The sequence below is a fragment of the Diabrotica undecimpunctata genome, chromosome 5, assembly GCF_040954645.1.
Source record: "Diabrotica undecimpunctata isolate CICGRU chromosome 5, icDiaUnde3, whole genome shotgun sequence".
Lineage (NCBI taxonomy): Eukaryota > Metazoa > Arthropoda > Insecta > Coleoptera > Chrysomelidae > Diabrotica > Diabrotica undecimpunctata.
The window spans coordinates 54,221,310-54,233,451 of NC_092807.1; positions in this window are offsets into that span (position 1 = coordinate 54,221,310).

Here is a 12,142-nt window from a genome sequence, read left to right on the forward strand (position 1 = left end):
CACGTTTTTTGTGTATTTAATTTTATTTTCAGCAGTTTTGAAGCACTTGTATTTGTTAAAAGTTCTTTTGCTAGATTAGACTGCTGTTTTGCATTTATGATTTCACCATGGTGGGTTTAGTTGTTTTATGCATGTAGTCTTTCCTATTACCCTGTCTGCTGCTTTTGGGATAATGGTAACACGGTTTTTGAGTATTTCGTCTATCTATTTCGACTTAAGTTGCTTTTAAATGTGGCCATACTGCTTTCCATTAAATTTGAAAGAAGATTCCCGTAGGGTTTTTTAAATTCCGCTAAATCTGTCTCTGCACATTGGTTTTTGTTATTATGGATAAAAAGTGGATAGTGCTTACTGTTGTATAAAAAGTCAAGCCTATCCTAGGTGAACTGTGGGTTCAGACCTGGTTCGCATAGGGTCTATACCTGAAGATTCACCGATCTGTATATTAAATCTAGTGGGCGTACCGTCATTTAATACTGGAAGGCTAGATTGTTCAAATACTTCTTCGAGCAGCAGTCTTTCCCTAGTATTTATAGTAGAAGAGTCCCATAAAAAGTTGTGGGAATTAAAATTACCCACAATAAGTCTGGGTTGGAGAATTTGTTGTAAGAGTTCAGTTAATACTATTAAGTCTACTTGCATTAAAGAAAGTAGATATAAGTTACAAACGAATATATTTGTACTTAATTTAAATTTACTGCAAATTGCTTCCAGATTAGTTTGGAGAGAAGTGACTGCGGTTTTAATTGACCTTTTTACAAAGATAGTTACTCCGCGACTGACTTTTTCTTGGTTAGTTAGATTTTTTGCAATAAGTTTTCAATGGTTTTATAGGTTGCATTTTTTAATTATTGAAATTAGTTTCCGGAAGACAAATTCTATTTGGACTGTATCTGGCCAAAATTATTGGGAGCATTGGAAGGTTCTTGTAAAAACCGTTAATGTTCCACTGCAAATTTAAAGAGTAGCCCGTGTATAATAAATAAAAACTGAAATATGGTATTGTTACAGAAGTTAATCCGGTATATCCGAGTAAGTCACCTGTGAATGTATCAGTAGTTTCTTTTTTATTTTTGTACATCTATCTTTAAGGGATCTTTGTTTGAAATGAGGATATATTGCTGTTAGCATTTTCACTAAAGTTTCAAAATCATTAGTGTAGTTTTTTATGACGCTGACTTAATCTTGTACACCATAAACATTTTCGAATAGATTGGATGTTTAATTACAATCAAGAAGAAATGAAAGGTTTTCCGCTGAGATGAATACCTTGGCCGATTCCATAAGTATGTGAGTTGGAGTGTCTTTCTTACCTTTTTTGGTTTTTGGATGGAGCATCATTTAGTTTAACAAACGGGTCTAGACTTGGGTTTTCGGAATCAACGTCTTTCGCCGAGGGACAAACACGCTGATGATAAAAGATAGACTGAGTTGTATCTATATTGATAATTAGTTTTGCGGTTAAAGTTTTTAAGGGGTTAGTTGGAAATATTTGAGGTGTGAATTTCAAAAATGTTTGGCAGTGGGGGTTTTGGTTATATTATTCAGAAACTGATTTGTTGGATGTTTCGCAATTTGATGCAGTATGCCCCTGCCTTTTACATAAAAAACATACTAAGGAATCTTGCGAAAAAATTCTTTTATTGGCATTATCATAAGTAATAAATATGGATTCAGGTATTGAGGCAAGCGGTAGTGTAATAAAAATTTGTCGTCTAAAACCATAAACGTGGCTGAGTTCCGGAAAACCAGCACTTATCTTGAGAAATGACTTGGAAGACATGGTTTTAAGGCCCAATTTTCAACTTATTGAGTTAGTAATGCATGCCGAATAGTGGGACAAACGTTTGACAGAATGAGTGTTTTTGTTAGAGTGACTAGTTTGCTTGCTTAAATTTGTTGGTTATTATTTTCTATAGACCCACCATAATTATTCTAGAAATGTTCACCAACGTTTTTATTTACAAGGAACATACAAACTCTGTTGTTAGAAAACAGCAAGGAAAATAGATAATCTTGAAGTTCTATGTTTTTAATGGCCGGAAATACAATAGCTTAATCTTTGGTAGGAATTGTTCAAACAAGCAGAAGAATAATTTTAAATATTTTTTTCCTTTTGGGAGCTTCTGTAGTCAAAAGTCCCGTCAGGTGGATATAACATTTTTTCTTTATAATGCTGCCATAATAAATACAATAAATTCCTGTGAAATGACTCCGTTTTATATAATTTTAAAGAGTACTTACAGGATGAAACTCTTATGCACTTAGATTGATAAAAAAAATTTCATGTTTAAAATATCATTAACTACTATCTAAATAACTGTTTTTTGTTTAAAGTTGACAAAACTTCGCACTAAGTAGTATACCTACCTGTGAGAAACGAACCCCTTCAGAAAGTATTGAAAAAGAAACAGAGAAAATTTGGATAATTTTTTCGTAAAGAGAGAAACAAAATAATGATGTAGTCTGATTTATCTACTCTACAATGCTCTTTAAACTCTCACATAAAACAAAAACAACAGGAAGGAAAAAACTAAATTTTTCCTAACTAAATAATTAAAAAAAATAGATGTCGACTATATTATACAGATAAAAATGCAGTAAAAGTTATAAACAAAACTTTATATTATAAGGAATAACTTTCTAAACTTATATTCGATTAAAAAACAACAAAAGAATTTGAAACAAGTGGTGTTCGTTCAAACAAGTCGATAAATTCATTATTTACGAAATTGCCTATTCTTCTAATAAAAATTTCAGCATGATCCCCAAGAAAATTCGTTAAACGAATGTGCCTGCCAGTAAATTGAATTTTTGTCATCCTTATAATCCCCAATTCATGTTCTTATATCGATAAGAAAGCCCAACAAATGGCAAAATAACGGAAATTTTTCCAGGTTCGTTTGACAATTTTTTTGATAGCTTAAACTTTATTATTTATGTTGTTTAAAAAACATATTTTTTTTTATTTGAATTAACGTGTCTCGACGTCGAGGTCATTGACACAATGAAAGTATGTATAATACAATATAAGGGTATTACAAATACAGTTTTACATTTGACAATACACAATACTTATTTTTTACAAATTTAACCTTTATACATAATTACAATTCAGAGTTTATAAAGCACTTGAATGTCTTTTAAATATTTAAAAAGACTTGCATATTGCTCTTGTTTCTTCAACATTCCTTGTATATTACCTCCCAACTGGTGTTGTTTTTTTTTTAGTAGAAAGATGTGGGCATTCTTTAAGAAAATGCTTGATGGGACTGCTTCAATGGTGTGGGTGAATCGATAGAAGCCATGAGAAAGCCATGTGTAAGCCGAGTGTGTCCAATTCCTTATCTTTTTAGAATAACCTTCTGTTTCTGGGCATAGGTGGTAGCTCCAAGGAAGGTATAACTGGCTGAATATCGTGTAAGTGACTTGGAGTTGTCTTCCAATTAGCTTGCCTTTTGTCATGTATAAGATTTTTAAACATTTTTTTAATATCAATATGCAGCTGGATATTTGATATAGGCATATCCACAGTAGAAGCTTCTTTTGCGGCTACATTTGCAGTCTCATTTCCTCCAAGTCCTACATGTGAAGGTACCCAGACAATAGTGACAATTACTCCATGGTCCGTAAGTTTATTATATATGTCATGTATTAAATTTCACAGTGGATGAACTAAGAACATGTTTTTAATTACTTGTATTGATGATAAGGATTCTGTGCAAATCGCTACATTGCGGTCAGTTGGTTTCAACAAACGAAAAGCCTCAACGTACCATATAGTTCTTCAGTATGTACACTACAAATGGCAGGAAGTCTGATTAATTTTATAGTACTGAAAAAGGAAACAACTACACTACCAACCCCTACATGATTTTTAGAGGCATCTGTATAACTGAAAACTGATTTCTCTTAAGCATGTCTAGGAATGATCTTTTAATTATAGCTTTAGGAGTATCATGTTTATTGAAAGAGCAAAGGAAGGTATTAACATTAGGAAGGTGCTCGTGATACGGAGGATGTGTATAGATGGGTGAGCATAAAGGGGTGAAGTTGTAGCAAGATCGAAACCGTCGAGAATAGAATTTAGTATACAAGAGAAAGGTTGGGCAGCTCTAGTGGTCTGAGAATGATGAATGAGATTATTTGGTTAAATAGGTAGTTGGTAGACTGGATTTTATGGATTGGCTAATATCCTAGCTGCATATGAAAAAAGAAGATGTTGTCTTCTTAACCAGAGTGGCGGTTCGTTGGCTTCACAGTATATGCTTTGAGTTGGGCTAGATCTGAAGGCACCTAAACAGATCCTAAAATCCGTATTGTGTACGAAGTCAAGAGCTTTCAGATGTGACTTGGAGGAAGACATATAGACAAAACTACCATAGTCCATTTTGTAGCGAATAATGGATCTGTAAACTGTAAGGAATACCTCTTCGTCAGCTCCCAATTGAAAATGTGCTAAACTTTTTAGGATATTAATATTTTTTAAACAGTTGCCTTTCGTTTCCTGTATGTGTGTATTCCAAGTAAGCCTGGAGTGGAAGGTCAGTCCTAAGACTTTATGATGATAAATAACATCTAGTAATACTCCGTTATATGTCAAAGTTGGATTATCTTTTGTCGTTTTTCTGCTAAATTTCATCATTTTAGTTTTTTGATATGAGAAGGAAAGCTCAATCAATATGCCACGACCACCTTTATACATTATCAATCGCTGTTTACATTAGTCGACATGTTGTGTGACATGTATTGTGAAAGCTCAATATGCCTCGACCACCTTTCTACATTATCAATCGCTGTTTACATTAGTCGACATGTTGTGTCGATATTTTTTCCTCTGAAAAAGAGTACAAGGTCATCAGCATATAATCATCAGCATATAATGCGTATTTAACCCTCCGTTAGTCGCTAGAAAAAATTGGGCATCAAGAGTCGCTACGGTGTCTGAGACCGACAATTAAAAAAAAATAGTTATTGCTATAATATTCATACAAATATTTTATATTGTATATAGAAACGACTGAAAAATATTTTATTGAAAAACAACAGATACAAAATGGAAAACACTAGTATAACAATATATTGTTATTATATCAGTGTGTCTAGCATCCCGATCACGAACGGGTATTTCTTATTGAGTCTATCTGTTTGTTCGTTCTTTCCACAATCATTTTACATAGCGTAGTTCACAAAATATTTCCAAATATTACTGGGAGTCTTCAAGTCACGTGTAGGTAATCTCGACATCGGCAAACATAGCTACGTAATTTTCTTGTCTTTTTCTAATATTTCGCGGTGGAACGGCCTTTTTCCATCTGTTAACTCCATCTTTTTCAATAAACTCTAAGCATTACTTCCACTTTCTTCTTCCTTGTCTGTCATATCTTGTTCCGTTTCACTTTCGTCATCGCGTTCGTCAATTTGATCGATTTCGTTTTCACTTCCCTCATCGTCAAAATTATTTTCATCGTCGGTAGGAACCATTTCCCATAATTCTAACATGAGTTTTTATTCGGCTTCAAAGGACATCTATAAATAAGAATTGACAAAACTTACCGATAAAATGCAATAATAGGATGCTAAATATTTACCTGATTTGCAAGTTATGCCAACAAGTAATAGCTACACCGCTAGTCGCTACGTAGTCTCGCACCGAAAATAACTATAAAACTCGCACAACTGTACCAAGGCAGGTAAGAATGTGCACTAACACGAGTTTGGTTGATAGGGAGAGGTACAGAAAGTGGCGATATAAAAATAATAGTTATTTGTAAATCCCGAATGAATAATTATGTCGTCGGTGTGTGACACCGATAACGACTAACGGGGGGTTAACAAGGAGATGAATACTGATTTGTTTATATTCGCAAATTAACTTCTGATTTGAATTTTTTAAGATATATATATATATATATATATATATATATATATATATATATATATATATATATATATATATATATATATATATATATATATATATATAAACATTTCTAATTAAGAATTCTTTATTTTCGATACGATAATGTATTTTTTTATTTATTTCAAGATTTTTAATATTAACCTTGTTTGACCCTGTATATTTTCCCGACACTCTTTCAGAAACATCTGTAGTAATATAATATGTTTGTTTTTATAGCTTTATTATTAGCAATACACTACCTTTTTCACTTTTGCACATGTTTTGTTTGTTTTATGTACACAAAAATTCAAAGGTCTAATTTGAACCGTCATGCCTTAAACGGTTTCTTTTTTCACTATACCAGTTAAGTTATAAAACATCGAGTATTGAAAGGTGTATTTGAAAAATGTAAGAGAAATAAAAAATACGTATTGTCCGCTTAACGTTTATTTGTGATTGCTTAACACATTAACAATAATATCACAAAATGAAGATTAATTTATACAATTAAATTCGTAAATTTTAAGAATCTGTTAACGTTATTATAATCTCGTAGTAACCTTAAAAAATTATATATTATGTGAACAACTATAAACTTTTCCTATCGGTCATGTGGTAGTCAGTTTAATATCAATAAAAAACATTTAAAATGGATTATCGTATTATCGTTGTTTTAACTTCAAGTACTTTAAGTTTTTCTTTATTTGCATTTTATTATTTTAAATAATGTTTTGAAGTAATTACGAAAATAAATAAAAAAAAATGTACTTTCTACTTCAGAATTCATTACAAATAAATAAACATCCAATAAAATATTCTAAAAACGGAGAAAACAATAAAAATACTGAGGTAAATTTAAACTAAACTAAAACTAAGCTAAATGGATCGACCAAATAGATAATGGATTATAATATTATTTTACCTATTTTAGATACAGGCTAACAATATCGTTGCAAGTACCTACGAAAGAGGAACAAATATTTAGTTGTGATTAAAATTTAAATATTTCTATTCCACTAGACGAAATTACCTCTGTATTCTTGGCAGTGAAACATGACAAATTAATGACTCTAATGCAAGAAATTGGAATTGACAACAAAGATCTTAGAATTATCAGAAACATTTACTACAATCAAACGACCAAAATCAAAATAGAAGACCAGTTAACTGATAAAATTGCAATAGAACGTGGAGTACGACAGGGCTGTATTTTGTCTCCATTGTTATTCAACATTTATTCTGAATGGGTATTTAAGGAAGCTTTAGACGGTTGTGCGAAAGGAATACTAATAAACGGTGAATGGTTGAATAACATTAGATATGCAGATGTCACTATAGTTTTTGCCGATAATCTGAATGAGTTACAGATATTAACAAATCGCATAACAGAAGTCAGCAACAGATACGGACTAGCTCTTAACATAAAGAAAACCAAATTTATGACAATTAGTAAAAAACCAATACTAAACGCTCAACTTACAATCAACCAACAGAATATCGAAAGAGTCGAGCAATAAACATATCTAGGCACAAATTTAAATAGCCAATGGGACCACTCAACAGAAATTAAACAGCGAATAATAAAAGCAAAAGCAGCATTCGTTAGAATGAGAACCATTTTTAACAGATCTTTTGAACCGTCTGAACTTAACCGTCTATTGAACTGCTACATATTCACAGTTCTGCTCTACAGAATGGAAGCATGGACACTGACTGTTGCATCTATGAATCGGCTCGAAGCTTTCGAAATGTGATGTTATAGGCGCATCTTACGTATATCCTGGGTTGACAAAGTTACTAATGTGGAGGTCCTGCGTAGAATGGGAAAGAATGTGAAATTCTCATGACCGTCAAAACTAAAAAGTTGGAATATCTAGGACATGTAATGAGAAATCAAGAACGTTACGGCCTTCTCCAGCTGATTCTCCAAGTGAAAGTAAATGGTAAGAGAGGACCGGGAAGAAGATGCATTTCCTGGCTTCAAAATTTACGAAAGTGGTATAACACGACTACCACTGAACTGTTCCGCGCTGCAATAAATAAAGTAAAGATAGCCGTGATGATCGCCAACATCCGGAACGGATAGGCACTTTAAGAAGTAGATTCTTGGCAGAGATCTATGTAATATTGCACAGTGTAAAAGAAATTATCATAGTGGCTTTCGAACTGATGCAGATCAGTAAATGCAAAGAGTGAAAAAGGCTCTTATAAGCTGTTAATGCCGAGAACTTGACAGACTGGTAAAACATAACAGTAATATCCTAGTACCGGTTCCAGGTCATTGTGCAATATAAAATATAAAATACTTCGGCCCAGAGCCTGTCGTAAGAGTGGCAGAAACAACCGGCCAAGATCAGAAAAACTCATTGAACAGAACACAGTATAACTCTCACTCGATTATAGTGATCGTTATAAAGAATACCCGGTCGGTCAAAGGGCCAACTATATATTAGACTAAGGTGCGCTAAAGTTAAAGTACTGCGGAAAATAGGTAAAAATTAGCTGCGAGTTATATCAAGCTACTTTTCTCGACATGCGCCAGTATAATATCCCAGACTTCTAAAATGGGTGTCATAAATGAATGAAAGATGTACGATAAAATGCTCACCGCAGATAATTGCTAAAGCCCGATCGAGGTGGAAGGTGAAATCAAATCTTAACTGTCTTTTCTGTGTCTTTATTTACTCGTTTACTTTGGATATAAGAAACCAATTCACGAAGGGTTCCGCAGGTTGTTTCATTGTTTCAATGCACCATCTGTTTGTCTCGAAAATCGTAGAAGGCACAGATTTAGGTATTAATCTAGTTTCAAATACTTAGAAATCTTCGGTTTTCTAGGTTGTTGATTTTATTCTCAGATAGCGCCTGTAGCGTCTGTATGAAGTTATGTTATTATTACTTTCTATGGTGCAAAAGATTTAATTTTACGTTAGGGCTTCTACACAGTCGCTCTGATGAGTCTTTTTAAAGAAATACGTCTAAGCGAATAATAGAGGCGCTGTTCTTCTTCTTACGATGCCTATCCGTTCCGGATGTTGGCGATCAACATGGCTATTCTAACTTTGCTTACTGCTATTCTGAATAGTCCGGTTGTCAATGTATTAAATCACTTTCTCAGGTTTTGAAGCCAAGATATTCTTGTTCTCCCTGGTCCTCTCATTCCAAATACCTTCTCTGAAGAATTAGTTGCAACAAGCCGTATCTCTATTCATTCTTTATAACATGGCCAATATATTCTAGTTTGCGCTCTTTGATGGTGTTAATAATCTCGCATTCATTGCCTATTCTATGTAGGACCTCAACATTAGTCACACGATCCACCCATGAAATTCTTAAAATACGTCTGTAACACCACATCTCGAATGCCTCGAGTTTTCTTAAAGAAGCCTCGGAAAGTGTCCAGGCCTCTACTTCGTATAATAACGTAGAAAATACATAGCATCTAATGAGAGAGATTTTGGTAGCAAGTGGTAAATCGTAAATTCTGAAAAGAGACTTCATCATTATGAACGCCGATCTCGCTTTTCCTATGCGTTCTTTTATTTCACTGGAGTGATCCCGTTGGCTGTTAATGTTGGTACCAAGGTATGTGTAGCTGTCCACTCTGTCAATTGAATGTTGGTTAACCAAAAGCTGTGTATTTAATATTTCGCGCTTACTGATTACCATGTACTTTGTTTTCTTCGTATTAAGATCAAGTCCGTGTTCTCTACTTATATCTGATATACGTGACAATATTCTTTGCAAATCGTCCAGACTATCTGCAAAAACTACTGTCGTCGGCATATCTAATGTTGTTTAGACGTATTCCGTTGACTAATACGCCTTCTTGTAGTTCGCCTAGCGCTTGCTCGAAGATATATTCAGAGTATATATTAAATAACACCGGGGACAGAATGCATCCTTACCTCACTCCTCTATCTATGGAGACTGTCTCTGTCCCCGTTCATCCATTAGCTTTAGGAATTCTGCACAAAACTCGTCAGGCCCTACCGCTTTACCATCTTTAGTTCTTTTAATAGCTGACTTCTTCAATGGTAATCGGGGGTCCTGTTTGGCACTCAGTGTCTTCAATGGTATTCTGCCTTTCATCTGCAAAAGTTACTTCCACATAATTCTTCCAAGTGTCTAGTTTCTCTTCGACAGTTAACAGTAGTTTGCCTTGGTTATCTGTCAAACACCCAACTCTTCTAGGTTTGTATAAGCCTGCGGCTTCTTTAACTTTTTGGTATCGTTTTTATGATGCAATTGCTGTATTTCCTCACACTGTTTTCTTAGATGTGTATCCTTAGCTATTATAATATTTTTTTTGATCTTTTTATAGATTCTTTTGTATAATGACATGTCTTGATCTTTGAACTTTCGCCTTTCTTCCATCATATCTAAAATCTCATTTGTCATCCACGATTTCTTCTTTATTTTTGGTAGTTTAAGAAATTTCTCTCGTATGTCTTTTGAAACTCTATGTAACTTTTTTAGCTCCTGGTCCATTACATCCGATTGAATCTTCTTCAAGTGCCATCTCCGCGGCGGAGATCGGCAATCATCATAGCTATTCGGACTTTTGAGACGGCTGCTCTGAAATGTTCATTTGATGTACATCCGTACCACTCTCTTAGCTTGCGCAGCCATGACATTCTACGCCTCCCTATGCTTCTCTTTCCTTGGATCTTTCCCGCTTAATCAGTTGGAGCAAGGTGTATTTCTCTCCACGTGTAATATGTCCAAGATATTCTAATTTTCTTGTTTTTATCGAATTTAAAATTTCCATTTCTTTGTTCATCCTTCCCAGAACCTCTTTGTTTGTAACGTGTTCTGTCCATGATATTTACAGAATTCTTCTGTACACCCACAGCTCAAATGATTCCAGTTTTGATTCTGATTGAATAACGGTATTTAAATTGTTCTGTATATACCGCTTTACACTATGTTCTGTGTGTTAATCTTTTAATAGCTTGATGTCGAATTTTGGATTGACACTACGTCTAACCTTCTTTAGCCTGAGCCTAATTGTGCCAGTCAGTGGGTTATGGTCTGATTTGATATCAGCTCCTGGGTATGTCTTGACTGATGTTATGCTGTTCCGGAATCTTTTATTAATCAGAATGTAATCTATTTGATTTCTCACTCTGCGGCCTGGAGTATCTTGTGGTGATTTCCATGTATATAATCTTCTGTGTGAGAGTTTGAAGTAAGTGTTAGTAATCACAAACTCTTCTTCTGCTACAAATTCACCCAGTCGGTCTCCTCGCTCATTTCTTTCTCCAAGTCCAAATTGTCCTATGAATTGTCTCGATTGTCCCCTACCAATTTTGGTATTTAGATCACCCATAATCAAAGTTAAATTCTTTCTGGGGAGGCGTTTTAAGGTGTTCGATAGTTTTTTATAAAATGCTTCACTTATCTCGTCCGTTTGTCAGCTGTAGGGGCATATACCTGGATAATGTTAGATGTAATTGGGTAGGTATTAAGTTAAAGGAGGAGTATTCTTTACGATATAGGTACAAAGTTTTTAACATGTCCTTGCAGTTTCTTGATTTAAGATTATACCTACCCCATTTTCGTGTCTTCCATTAGGGTTACCTGAGTAATATATATGATGATCATTAATTTTACATTGCCCAGAGTCCGTCCATCTCATCTTACTTATTCCCATTATGTCTATTGATACTCTATCCATCTCTTTGATTGCATTATGAGTCTTGCCTGCCTCATATAATGTTTTAACATTCTATGTGCAGATCATGAGGTTTAACTTTACACTATAACGGCAAGGATTTCTTCTGCTGGCGACCGAGAAGGCCTTGCCGTCTTGTGATTGTCCTTCTCTGCCGGATCTTGATATCCGAATTACATGATCATTAATACGGTTTCTATGATTTGTCGTAGTCATGTTAATTGTCATGTTAATTGTACTAGGGGTACTCTCAGAGTCTTTAATGCAGTGGTTCCTCGTTGTTTTCTGCATCTTTATGGCGTTGACCATTACGTTGTTAATAAGTTAATTCGCCTTCGAGACCGATTTACCAATCTCAGGACAAAAAGGTGCCCTTCCACTTATCAGCTCATCCGCCCGAAGCCGTTGGCTAATAAGTGGGGGGATTGCTTATACCGGCAATCTCTCGGACGTCAGAGCCTCGTTTGTTATCTGGCAGGATGCACCGAATGATCAGGAGAGGCACTGTAGGTGAAATAAAATCCTAACTGTACTTTTTATATCGTTTATTTTGAGTGTAAGAA